At 39.6% G+C, this 13183-nt stretch overlaps 1 long non-coding RNA gene across 1 annotated transcript; it reads left to right on the plus strand.

The window, feature by feature from the left end:
* The first annotated feature begins 1625 nt into the window (after positions 1-1625).
* LOC308588434 lies at positions 1626-6315 on the plus strand. The gene is made up of 2 exons (XR_014008758.1): positions 1626-2730; positions 3630-6315. It is a non-coding gene; the product is annotated as an uncharacterized lncRNA (long non-coding RNA).
* The last annotated feature ends 6868 nt before the right edge of the window (positions 6316-13183 follow it).

Here is a 13183-nt window from a genome sequence, read left to right on the forward strand (position 1 = left end):
ATAACGTTTGAATGAGAAACACCTGCAGGTAATTTAGTATCATGGCAGCCAGGCCAGTACAATAGAGGGATTTTATTTTCTGACCATTGTTCTTTGTTTTGACTCTTTCAGCCACATATAAATCTAACAGATCCTTTATTTAGTGAGAAGGAAGCTTATGCCTAATCTCTGTCACAATACCTTTGGAATCTAACATTGAAGATATTTATACTTTTTCTAGCATGAGATAGGAGACTGTAACACCAAGCAACTATCATAAAGTGCTCATCACACTTATATAATTGCAAAATTGTTTTATGGGTTTTAAAGCTTGTATCTTTTGTATTTTATTTTAACTTTATTGTTGTAAACTGCTTCAGTTCTTCTGCGTGAATGTTATATGTGAATGATGTGGTTTTAGGAAAGAACTGCTATTTTTATTTGTTATGTTTAGTATTTATTTCATGTGCATATTTTTGAACTCTGAAAACAAATATTAAAAACCACCAGTGGGCGCACTCACACATGCTGTGCACATTGCATAATTTATCTTCCTCTATTAATATATGACTCCAAACTGAATGTGTGAAATGACTCCATTTAAAATAATTGGCTTGCATTCAAAGCTCCCCCATCCCTTCACAGAGTGGATTATGGTAGTCAAATTTTCATAGACTAGGGGGAACTTTTTTGATAATATATAGGAAAAGAAGAAATGTAATATGTGATGTTATCAATGTCCCTAGACCAACACCACTTCACTGGCTGCTCCATTTGGAAGATGAATGAAACATTCATAGAATCATAGCATCATAGAGGGACCATGAAGACTGTGATGATGTAATGTGATGTGTAACTATGTGGCTGCCACTGACCTAAATACACACATAGACATGACCACTACAATTAGTTAGGATCTCAAATGCTGGGTTTTTTTTACCCTTTGCTAGGGAACATACCTATTTTCTTGGCTCTTGTGCTATGTGATTAAGGGCCAAACTGCCCATGATGTTGGTAAAAAACATTACACAACACTGTTGGGGGTTCACTGCACCAAGGAGAAATTTTTATTCTAGGGGATTAATTTTGTTCCAGGTTGACTTTGTCTTGACACCCATAGCACCCTCAGTGCTGCAGATTGGCAATACTGATTTCTTATTTTTTTATGGGAGGGGGGGACCCATTAAGCTATTGGGTACATAACATAATGAAACCCAAGTTAAATCACCCTGAAGCTACTATAACCCATGATGGGGTGGAGCAGGAAGAGGGCTTGTATTATGTAAATACCTATATTTTCCTCCACCACAGCTAATGGGATAAGCAATTTAAGAAAGGGAAATAGCACTTGGAAAGGGGCTAATCCCTCCCAAAGTGCCAATCCAAATAAGCACAAGTGGCTGCTTTTTAATAAAAAAAGAACAGAACCTCTTGGGAGATCACAGATCATATGTAATTTGCCCCTAAGGTTATATAGTCTAAGCAAACTTTGAAATATGTATCAGTGAGGTGCCTTTCAGCGTGCAGTGTACCAAAATCTAGTCTCAATAACAAAGAACCTTCAGGAACTTGTTTTTGTGTGTGTTTGAAACTGCCATCATGCTTTTCACGCACTATCTTTTAAAAAAATATATATTCAAATTTTCAAAAAGAAAACATTTTTTTAAAACACACTTATACATATACACACAGACATATACACTTATTTTCACAAAACCATATTCATATCAATGCCTTTATGGGGTCCCCTGAATCCCAGGACTTTCTCCCACCCTAACCCTGGCTTCCAGAATTCTTCCCCTTTTAACTGCCTCTAATTACTTTATCTAACTTTGTTATACTCCATTTTTATCCTTTGTTGATTTAAATTACAAGCGTTATGTGAATCCTGCTAATGTTTTTAAACTCTTACAGTGTTCTTTAATGTATTCAATAAAATTATACCATTCTCTACAAAACTTCTCGTCCTCTTGGTGCCTGATCTTCCCGGTTAACGGTGGCATCTCCGCAAATTCTATCATCTTCAATATCCATTCTTCTTTCAATGGGGCTCTTTCTTCTTTCCATCCCTGGGCGTATAATATTCTTGTCGCTGTCATCACATATAAAAACAATACTTTTTTATCTTTTGGTATTTTTTTCTCTTGCTAAACCTAATAAAAAGGCCTCTGGTTTTTTAATGAAAGTTATTTTGAACATTTTTTTCAGTTCGTTGTAAATCATTTCCCAGAAGGCCTTAGCTATTTTACATGTCCACCACATATGGTAGAATGTAGCCTCCTTAACTTTACACTTCCAACATATGTTGGTTGTGTTCTTATACATTTTTACAAGTCTTGTAGGAGTCTGATACCATCTATATATCATGTTAATAATGTTTTATTTTAATGAACAACAAGCAGTAAGTTTTAGATCTTTATTCCATAACTTTTCCCATGAGGTAATTTGTATGTTATGTCTCACATCTTTTGCCCAATGAATCGTTACAGATTTTACTTACTCATCTTTTGTTTCCCACTCCAGCACCAATTTATACATTTTTGACAGATTTGTTTCATTATTTTCCAACAGTTCTCTCTGCAATCTTGATAGTTCTTTACCAAAACCAGCTCCTTTATCCAGCCTTAAAATATCATTTAATTGGTGATATTGGAGCCAATCAGTTAACAAGTGTCTTATATCTTCATATTTTTTTTTTTACTTTCAATTGATTTTCCTCCTACTCAATTAACAATTCTCTATATGTTGCCTGTTCTTTTTCCACATTAGTTTTTTTTTACTGACAATGCTTCTAATTGTGATAGCCACCATGGGGTTTTGTTCTCTTGTATTTTTATTGTATTTTTACCATACAGCATTTTTTCTTGTATTTTTTGTATTTTTACCATACAGCATATGACGAAAACTTTTCACACTTTCTCAATGTTTTCCTTTAACATTTATTTATAATATAAAAATATATTTTAAACCCCACTTTTTTAGCACCAAAGGGACTCTCCATGTGTTTTATATTATTGGTAAATAAAACTGTAATCTACTCCCCCCCCCCTTTGCTGGGCTACGGGGGGAGGGGGGGTTGGTTTGTGTGGAGGTGTTACTCCACCCAGTCCTACCTACCACATCCTGCCCATGGAATGACTTGTCACTGCACTACCATGAAGCTTTCCACTCTACCAGCTGAACTTGCAAGCCCCCAAATGGAGTATTTCAGGGGTGTGGAGAGGGAGGGACTGAACCAGATCTGCTGCCTGCCCACCCACCTTCCATCCAACCAACCAACTGTGCATGAGAAACAGGGCTAGGGATGTGGTGGTGACTCCACCCTACTGTTACCAAGCTGGGATTTGGGACTCAGCTATATTAGTCAAATTACAACGTTTTAAACATTATAACACCCGTGACACCAGATGGCGCTGTAGAGCTGAAACCGCAACTCAATATTTTCCATTGTGAACTTTACAACGGGTTATTCCAGAGCATTTTCAGGACAATTTTTTTTATAGCTGTGTAGATCTAGCCTTGGATTGTCCTCCACAAAAAGATAGCCAGTGTAACAAGCACATTGAAAAATCAGACAAATATGCTGTTAAGTCCTTCAAATGCCTCTTGAGATAAAAGCCTTTTAGCCAATCATCTTAAAAACACAAGAGGGTATTTGGTGGGCCTCTTTGGGCAGGGAGTTCCATGTATGCATCCTGACATCAAAAGGGGGCCTGCTTCATGTCACTATATTTCTAACCTCACTAGGCCAACAAGCCCTCAGCAGGGAAGGTCTCAGAAGGGATTTTCTTCTCTTTAGGTGTCTTCTACTGTGGTACTTTTTAAGAATTGCACTGGAATATGAAAGGGAGTAGAGCATGTGCTTCAGGCTCTAACAAATCTGCTTGTGGTCTCCTGCCTTTGGTACTTCTGAGGAAATTACTGCATGTTACTTACTTACTAACTAACTAACTAACTAACTAACTAATGTATCTGAAGAAGTGTGCATGCACACGAAAGCTTATACCCAGAACAAACTTAGTTGGTCTCTAAGGTGCTACTGGACATTTTTTTTTATTTTTTTATATATTTCGACTGCATCAGACCAACACAGCTACCTACTTGTAACAAAACTAACTACTCATCTTATTTCTTGTCTAATTAGGCCCATAAAACCTAAGTAGGGCCTCAACATACAGAGAAGGGCTCATATGGAGGGGAAAGCAAATCTTGTCTTATCTTCAACTGCTTTCTATTCTAAAATGTGGTACTCAGAAAAGTAAACAATTATATGGTCTACCCACTGTTAATCAACACAGTGTTAAGTAAAGCAATGTATTGCATTGAAATCTCAGCTAGTGTACTGCAAATTAGCTTACTTTTCCCTGCAAGGAAAGCTTGCACAGTAGTTGCATTATATCTGTTTCCAGTTAGAAATATGATCTCTTGTTCTTTTCCAGTTTTCCATGTTAGCATAATCTTACAAAATATAATATTACTCCAAGGACCCCAAAAATAGTCTAAAAGAATTTAAGATGCAGTCTGCTTACAATTGCATGTCTATCAAACCACTGAAATGAAGGGTGTGGTGCCTTTAACATTTATGCAGTTAGAACTCAGGGTGGAATACAGGCGTCTCCCCACTTTTGCGTGTTTGACTCGTGTGCCACCATGTATACATGTAACACCAGGAAATAATTAAATAAATTTATGTAAACTGCAAAGGGACACAAAAAGTGCAAAAATGACACGAAAAGAGCAGGAAAATGACTAGCAAGCCCAGGAGCCTTTGGAACGGCAATCTCAGAAGGCTTTGCACTGACATCTGAGTTCTGTGGAGAGTTGGAGTTTGAGAAAGGAGATTTGAAGGGAGTGATTGTGGTGGAGTTTGGCAGATTTTTGTGGATTTTTGGCAGAGTTTGGCTTTTTAGATGATGTTTCCCACTATGCAATTTCACGTACTGTATATGTGCAGTACCTGGGAACATAATCTCTGTGTATGTGGGGATAAAAGGAAAATGGACAAAAACATTACAACATTATTGCCAAAGATCCTTGATTTTATTTTGCTCATCATGAAATGCAGTGGAAAGACTCCTATCAACCTGTTATGGACCTCCATATTTTCTGTTTCTCTTATTTTGCTTAATAAGTATTTTAAATGTTTCCTCCCCCCCCCCATCCAGTCTTAAAAGTTAGGGAAAATGCATGTTTTTACATTTCCATTTTTTCAGGACTCTTTCCTATGTATGTGTAGGTCATTCTTTTCTTCAGGCTCAGAACAAGCCCAAATGAGTCGGATTGATGTCATCATTGTAAATCACATGCTGTATTTGGGTATGCAGGAAAGCATGACTTATTGCTTTGTGGTTGGCAATGGGAACTGTGAATGACCTGAGTTGAATTCTGCTTCCAAATAGCATTTCAGTTCTTGAATTATTAACTGTTCTGTCAGTGAAATTGCAAAAAGAATGATATGAAGACAACTAACTGAAGTATTGACCTCTTCCTTATTGCAGTGAGTTCAACACACCTTTGAAATAGCGAAATAGACACATTGTGTGTGAATTTGCCAGGTTGTGTTGGGAGAAAATGGTTACCTGATGTATTATAAGTTGTCTTTCTGTTATAAGCTACATTTATTAAATACTATATCTACACAAGGTTTGTTTAGGACCTAGATAAACTGTATTTGTGACAGATGTACCAAAAAAGTAATCATGAGGTCAAAACATACTTCTCACAGTTCACGTGAGGCCTGAGTACCCGCTTAAGAAAAAGTTCATTCAGTAACTTTGACTTTAGTTTGAAATTATCTTCTTTGAATCCTAACCATGCATAGCTGTCAACTTTTCCTTTTTCTTGTGAGGAATCCTATTCGGAATAAGGGAATTTCCCTTAAAAAAAGGGAAACGTTGGCAGCTATGTAACCATGCCCAACTGAAACAAACCCATTCAGAATGTTCAAAAAAGGAGTGAAGGAAATGGAAAGTAAATTCTGACTAGAAATTAAAGGGTGAGGAATAAGATGGAGCCCTTTGAGGAAGGGTATGAAAAGGCCAAACTCAGATCAATACTGTGAAGTAGTCCAGGCTGTGAGATATTACTTCTGGCAGTATCACTAGCACTTTACCTTTTAATCTACCTAGAAACCAGATTGGTATGTGCACTTGAGATGTGATCTGAAGGGAAAGAGAAATAAAAAATACCAGCCGCCAGGAAAACCTGTTATTCTATGAGCAAGGGTGCAAGGGGAATTGACCCATTAACCAGAGGCCTTGGAAAAGGTGAGAAAGTGGTGATGGAGAGTAGAATGGTCCTGACCTAACAACCAGAGGCCTTGGAAAAAGTGAGAAAGTGATGCAACCTCAAGTTATGGATGTGATACTAAGGAGGGGGCCCTTATCTACAGGAGTTGATGATTCTCACGTGATATTCCAGATTAATGAATAACCGGGTATAAAATGCACTTCCATTTTGATGAGAAATATTTCAGGTAATGTCTGAATGTAAGATAAATAAATAAATAGGTTAATAATACATATTTAATAGTCGTATGGTATATAGAATTATGTACAATAAACAGTTATGTATTAGGAAAAATTACAGGTACTAGTATATATAAGGATATTCATGGAGTAAATATTTAATGCATAATTAAACGTACAGTATATGTATTATTTCTGATATATAGGCTAATGTATATATTATTATTTCATGGGGTAAATCAGTTAATGTTCTATATACATAATAGTATTAAGATCATCACCCCTTTTTGTACATCTTGGGGTGGCTGGGTGGAGGAGGAGGCAAAAAAGCTGCTGGGGGCGGCTGGGTAGAATGGACAGAAGTTTAATAAAATTGCTAGTTTTAGGGCCGGCAATGAGGGGTTGTGGCCTTCTCTTTTGGTGTCCTAGGATCAGTGGCGTAGCGTGGGTTGTCAGCACCCGGGGCAAGGCAAGTAATTTGCGCCCCCTAACCCGTGGATTTGCACCCCCTAACCCTAACCCCCAGATGTTGCGCCCGGTGCGGCCGGCCCCCCCTGCACCCCCCACGCTACGCCACTGCCTAGGATGATGTGTTCTCATTTCTGGCTTACAGGACCAGTGCTTTAGATTATTTAAGCTACTAGGGCTGGTTATCATTTAAGGAGTTTGTTTTCGATTATAGCGGCTATAGGCAAGAGGAGAAGAAAGATTGTGAAGTATAGTGTTGAAGCTAATTGGCTGAATAACGAATGGGTGTTCTACAGGTTGGTCCCCAATTCATGTTAAAATGATGATTTCTGAGATCAAAAGGCAAAATAGTATTTGGGATAGTGGGCAATAGCAGTAGGTGCGTTGTTTTGATAAATGGGTTATTGGCATAGTAATTAGGATGAAAATAAAAGGGCTAGGATGCCACCCAACTTGTTAGGGATTGAGCGAAGAATGGCATAAGGCATAAGCAAAGAGGAAGTATCATTCTGGCTTAATATGTGGTGGAGTAACTAGAGGGTTTGCGTGGCAAAGAGATCCAGACCTGCAGTAGTTTCATTGGTTTGAGGGGGGGAAACATTTCTCCAGACTCCTGCCTTCTTAAAGGTAGTTAGAATTCAATCAGCAATTCTCATTTTCACTCTGTCTACTCCAGCATTCTAATTCAACAGTCACACCAGAAGCTGCTTTATTCTGAGTCAGTTCATCGGTCTATCTAGTTCAGTATTTGTCTACATTGCCTGGCGGAAGCTCTCCAGGGTAATTCCAGGTGGATGTGTATTGTGACATCAGCACCCCTCAGGCAAGTTCCTAAGCAGCAATATTGTCATAAAAATGCCGGCTTATATTTCCCTTCCGCTTCATTTAAATTGGAGTTACCCTTCTGGGAGAAATCTGGGTTTGTTTGGTTTTTGTTTAACAACCTGTCGCCAACTACCCAGTTAAGTTGCATCTTGGAGCACCCTTGGAGATAGAGGCATACCTAGAACACTTGAAAAGGAACATATACTTTACCAGAGTACTTGAATACTTAATAAGGCCATCAGACAACATGGACGCTATGAATTGTGTCCAGTTAAGTCATACTCAGAGTAAGCTGACTGAAATCAATAGATATGCCTAACTTAATGTGGTGTGTGGCCTGTCTTTGTGTCTGTCAAAGAAAGTTCCCTTCCTTCTCTGGGTATTGTTTCCTCTTTAGTAAACTGGGAACTAGTTGAAACCTTAGTGTTGCCTGCTAGCAAGTCCTAGATACTATGTTGCGTTGCTGTTTGGTTGTTCATAAATACAACTATTGAAATTCTCCTGACTCCTGCTGTTTCCTGGTATAACGCCAGACCCTTTGCAAGGTTTCCTCACACAGTGAATATCCTTCCCAAACCCACAGGATACTAAAGTTGATTAATTTCAATGGGCGCCTACTCTGTGTTTGAATTAGTTGACACAACCCATAGCATCCTAAGGCTTTCTGTATTTTGGATACTGAGATAAGCATGCAGAAGAGATTCTCAGGAGCAAGGAACCCTGAAATATTTACTTTTCTGGTATGCTTTATATCTCTACAAAATACTGAGGCATTCTAGAAATTATATATTTCTGATATCATCAGGTAAGGTGTGGGGTGAGGGGGTGGAAAGATCAGTTGTGTGCCATGATGGTGCTGGGGTGAGTTCAAACAATGGCATTTGGACTTGGCTCATAATAAGTTTGAAGGTGGTGAATTCTTTATTTCATTTTATGAGCCCCCACTTATGAACTTTTGCACCAGCTTTTATGCAGACTATGCTGCTGGATCCATTTTGTTTAAAAATTAATGGCAGAACATGACCCTAATTAGAGAGATCATATTTGCAAGTTTTAGAAGCGAGAAATATCATTTACAGTAACATTACCTTATCCATCTAGAATCATAAATGTAATTTTATTAGGTTATATTCTCTTAGGCAGAATATTTTATAACTATTTCATTTTTGGTCTTGTTCATTTCAGTATATGGACTTAATACAGTGGTACCTCAGGTTACGAACTTAATTCGTTCCAGAAGTCTGTTCTTAACCTGATGTATTCTTACCCCAAGGTGCACATTTCCTACATAGGCCTCCTGCCCCTGGAAGCAGATTGCGTTCATATCCTGGGGCAAAGTTCACAACGTGGAACACCTACTTCCAGGTTTGTGGAGTTTGTAACCCAAAGCGTTTGTAAGCAAGACTGTTCATAACCTGAGGTACCACTGTAGTTGGAAAAATGGCATCTTCATACTCTCCAACATTTGTCCGATGAAAATAGGGACGTCCCATATTCAATATGTATGGAGTTTGCTTGTTTTATTCAGGATGTGTGTGCTTCAGTGCATGCATGCATGCTCCCATCTCCCATTCGTTTATCCCGCTGCTTGTATGTGCTAGAGAGGCAGAGTGCATAGCCTAATTTTTAAGATCTTAGCTCAGTGGCAGAACACATTTTGCATGCAAATGTTCCCAGGTTCAGTCCTGGAATCTCCATGTAGGGGAGGAAATCCCCAAAAAATGTTGAGGGGAAAAATACATAGGAAAATGCCTTAAACTGAGATCATTTATCTTTTCAGCTCATTGCCTGCACTATTACCCGCGCTATGGGTTAAGAAGTACATGGGTTAAGAAGTTTTCATCCCAAGAAGTACATTCCCTCATGGGCACCCTTCTGTTGGCCACATATCATTTGGCCACTGTGAGAACAGGATGCTGGATGAGATGGGCCCATTGGCCTAATTTTAGCAGGCTGTACGTGGGTGGCGCTGTGGGTTAAACCACTGAGCCTTGGGCTTGCCGATCAGAAGGTCGGTGGTTCGAATCCCTGTGATGGGGTGAGCTCCCGTTCTTCGGTCCCTGCTTCTGCCAACCTAGCAGTTCGAAAGCACGTCAAAGTGCAAGTAGATAAATAGGCACCGCTCCGGCATGAAGGTAAACGGTGTTTCCATGTGCTGCTCTGGTTCGCCAGAAGCGGCTTAGTCATGCTGGCCACATGACCCGGAAGCTGTACGCCGGCTCCCTCACCCAGTAAAGCGAGATGAGCACCGCAACCCCAGAGTTGGTCACGACCGGACCTAATGGTCAGGGGTCCCTTTACCTTTACCATTACTTAATGTTCTGGGACTCGGGTGGTGCTGTGGGTTAAACCACAGAGCCTAGGACTTGCTGATCAGAAGGTTGGTGGTTCGAATCCCCAAGACGGGGTGAGCTCCCATTGCTAGGTCCCTGCTCCTGGCAACCTAGCAGTTCAAAAGCACATCAAAGTGCAAGTAGATAAATAGGAAACGCTTCTGCGGGAAGGTAAACGGCGTTTCCATGCGCTGCTCTGGCTCGCCAGAAGCGGCTTAGTCATGCTGGCCACATGACCCGGAAGCTGTATGCCGGCTCCCTCGGCCAATAAAGCGAGATGAGCACCGCAACCCCAGAGTCAGTCACGACTGGACCTAATGGTCAGGGGTCCCTTTACCTTTACTTAATGTTCTTAATTCATGAAGCTCATAATGGTGAACAAAGATTCTAAAATACAGTACAGCAGCAACCAATGTCATTTCCTTCGAAAAAAGGCTATGCCTTCTCCCCCTCTTACTTGATGCAAGTCACTAAAATTAATGCTTTTCACATAAAGACACTTTTCCTTAGGGTGAACATGAATGACCCCTTATAGGCTAGCTAATGATGAAATCCCTGAAGGTGTTAATTAAACAGGACAATTATGATCTACCCATGATTTATAGTTATAGATTACTAGCCCACAGTGGTTGGTCTGATAGGCATTTATTGCCTACTTAACCATTTAAGGTTTTTTTTAATATTAAAAAAATCAGTGTGGTACAAAAGGTGATGAATGTTTCTGTTCAAACAGTCCATTAAGATGATTAATTAACATCACAATGAGGTCCTGCAGACTTCATTGGTGCCAGTAAAAGTCTGGGAAAGTGTGAGAGAGGCATTACCATAGGAAATTATTTGTGGCCGAACGTGCACATAGAATTTAAAAACTGCTTTCCAGATCTCTCTCTCTCTCTCTCTCTCTCTCTCTCTCTCTCTCTCTCTCTCTCTCTTTCTCTGTTACCCAACAAGGTTTACATGGATGCTTTGTACAACTTCATGCCTTTGGCATAAAGAAGGTCTTATCTTTCCAATTCAAGAGATACTGGAAGAAAGGAATAATAAAATTCAAACACTAAAACTTCACAGTCCTCTTTGAAGCAGTTTGGCTGGAACGTCGAACCACTGGTTGCACCATAGGAGAATGAAAGGGGGGAGAGTTAAATGCAATGAATTATGGTTAAGAAGGCCATAGCTTTATTTGATCATATGTAAAAATAAAAAGAGGTACTCTATGTGGTCATTTCAGGTCAAATAACCAACCCCCTGTAGCTGGGGGTCTCCGTAAAAAAGAAAGGGGAAATGCCACATTTTCAAACAGCATGATTTAAAAAGGCAGCTTTTGAGTTCATTACAACTCTGAAACTGGGAACACTTGTAGGTTTTCATTCCAAGCAAAAGTATAAGAAAACAAGAAAGGAGTTTCCTTTCTTACAAACTCCTGTGAGCTGCCCTGAGTGGCATTTAGAGAATAACACGGAGTGTTTAAAAAAAATTATCTGTCTGGGAAGACTGTAAGGAATTCCTATTGTAAGGAAGATTCTGACAGTAAGTGCTATTTGACAGAGGAACAGACTCCCATCAGAGGAGGTGGGTGGCCATTGGTCATGTGTGATCTAGTTGATATTCCTGCATTGCAAGGGTTTACACTAGATGACCTTGGCATCCCTTCCAACTCAACAATCCTATGATTCTATGAAATCCATAAACCAGTGTGATAAATTGGATTGGGTATCAAATCCCTTTTACTGTTCAAGGCAGTCCATATACCCGTGGTGGAGCTGACAGACAGTGTAAATAAGCTGTGTTGTGCCATCCCTCAATAGCGGGTGGATGAATAGGGGTGAGCGCTCCATCTCCCACACTTTGGGGGCCCCATACCTGGTGCCAGCAACCACAGTTGATGAAGAGTAAGTTGGGGAAAGAGTCTGCAGAAACAACAAAAATTTTACTGGAGATGGTATCAGAGGCATATAGTCAATGCAGAGGCATAATGGGCTGGTAAGATCTCACTTCAGTCAGCAATTGGGCTGCAGCATTCTGCACTAACTGCAGTTTCTGTTACCAATTGCAAGGGAAGACTTACCTAGAGTGCATCACAGTTACCCATGCTTGGACTACTTTGGTCAAGCTATCCTGGTTTAGGAATGGTTGCAGCTGTCATACTAACGGAAGCTGGTTCCTAGTCACCAAGGTCACCTGGGCCTCCAGTGATAAGGCTGGAAGAGCAGACACACATGCATAGGATCAAGTTTTCCATAATAATAATACCCAAGAGGCAAGTGACTGAGGCAAGTGACTGAATGTGTGTGTCTCTCCTCAGATGTGTGCAGGTCACACCTCTTTTAAAAAACAGATTAAAGGCAATTTAAAAGAGAAGAAAAGAAAATGATGACAGTAAAAAAAAAAGTTCACAAAACCTAATTGCTCATTTTGCCCTGGATAAATTAAAAATTCCTGTGACCTCTTCTGGGGTGGGTTTCAGAAAATAAGGTAAGGTGTTTTCAACAATTTTTTATCTGTCTGGAATTTCCAAACCATGAAGCCTTTGAAGCTGCAGCCAGCAGACTGCAGTCAGTTGTAGTCAACCGTTTATCAGAAAGACTCATAAGTACATTGCTGCCTTTTGAGTCGAAACTTTTCAAGTAACAGAGACAACATGTGGCATAGTTTATTGGTATAAAACTCTAAAGTGTGATACATTCTTTGGTACATTTTGTCTTGCAACCTAGACCCCAAATACATTACAAGCATATATGAATATGTTTGCACGAAGAAATCCTTGTAGGTATTATTATTACTATTATTACCAGTTTTATATTAGGCAGCACAGATTAGGACAGACAGCTGACAGGACAGAAACATAATTATACAGTTTCCATCATTCGCTAAAGACTTGCTTCTTTACCCTGGCCTTTGATTTTTGTGAGACCACCTCCACTGTCTGATGTAAATTCTTCGGTTTGTTTCAAATCTTTTTATGGGATTTTAATATTGTAACCTGCTCTGGGGCCTTGGTGTAAGAAATCTGTTAAATAAACAAACAACCTGATCATTAAGATCTTTCCATCCAGTTCCATCAAAAACCACTAACCTTGAATGACACCTTCCCTTTATTACACACCTTGGGCC

This window comes from Podarcis bocagei, assembly GCF_964188305.1.
Source record: "Podarcis bocagei genome assembly, chromosome: 5".
In the NCBI taxonomy this organism is placed as follows: Eukaryota; Metazoa; Chordata; class Lepidosauria; order Squamata; family Lacertidae; genus Podarcis; species Podarcis bocagei.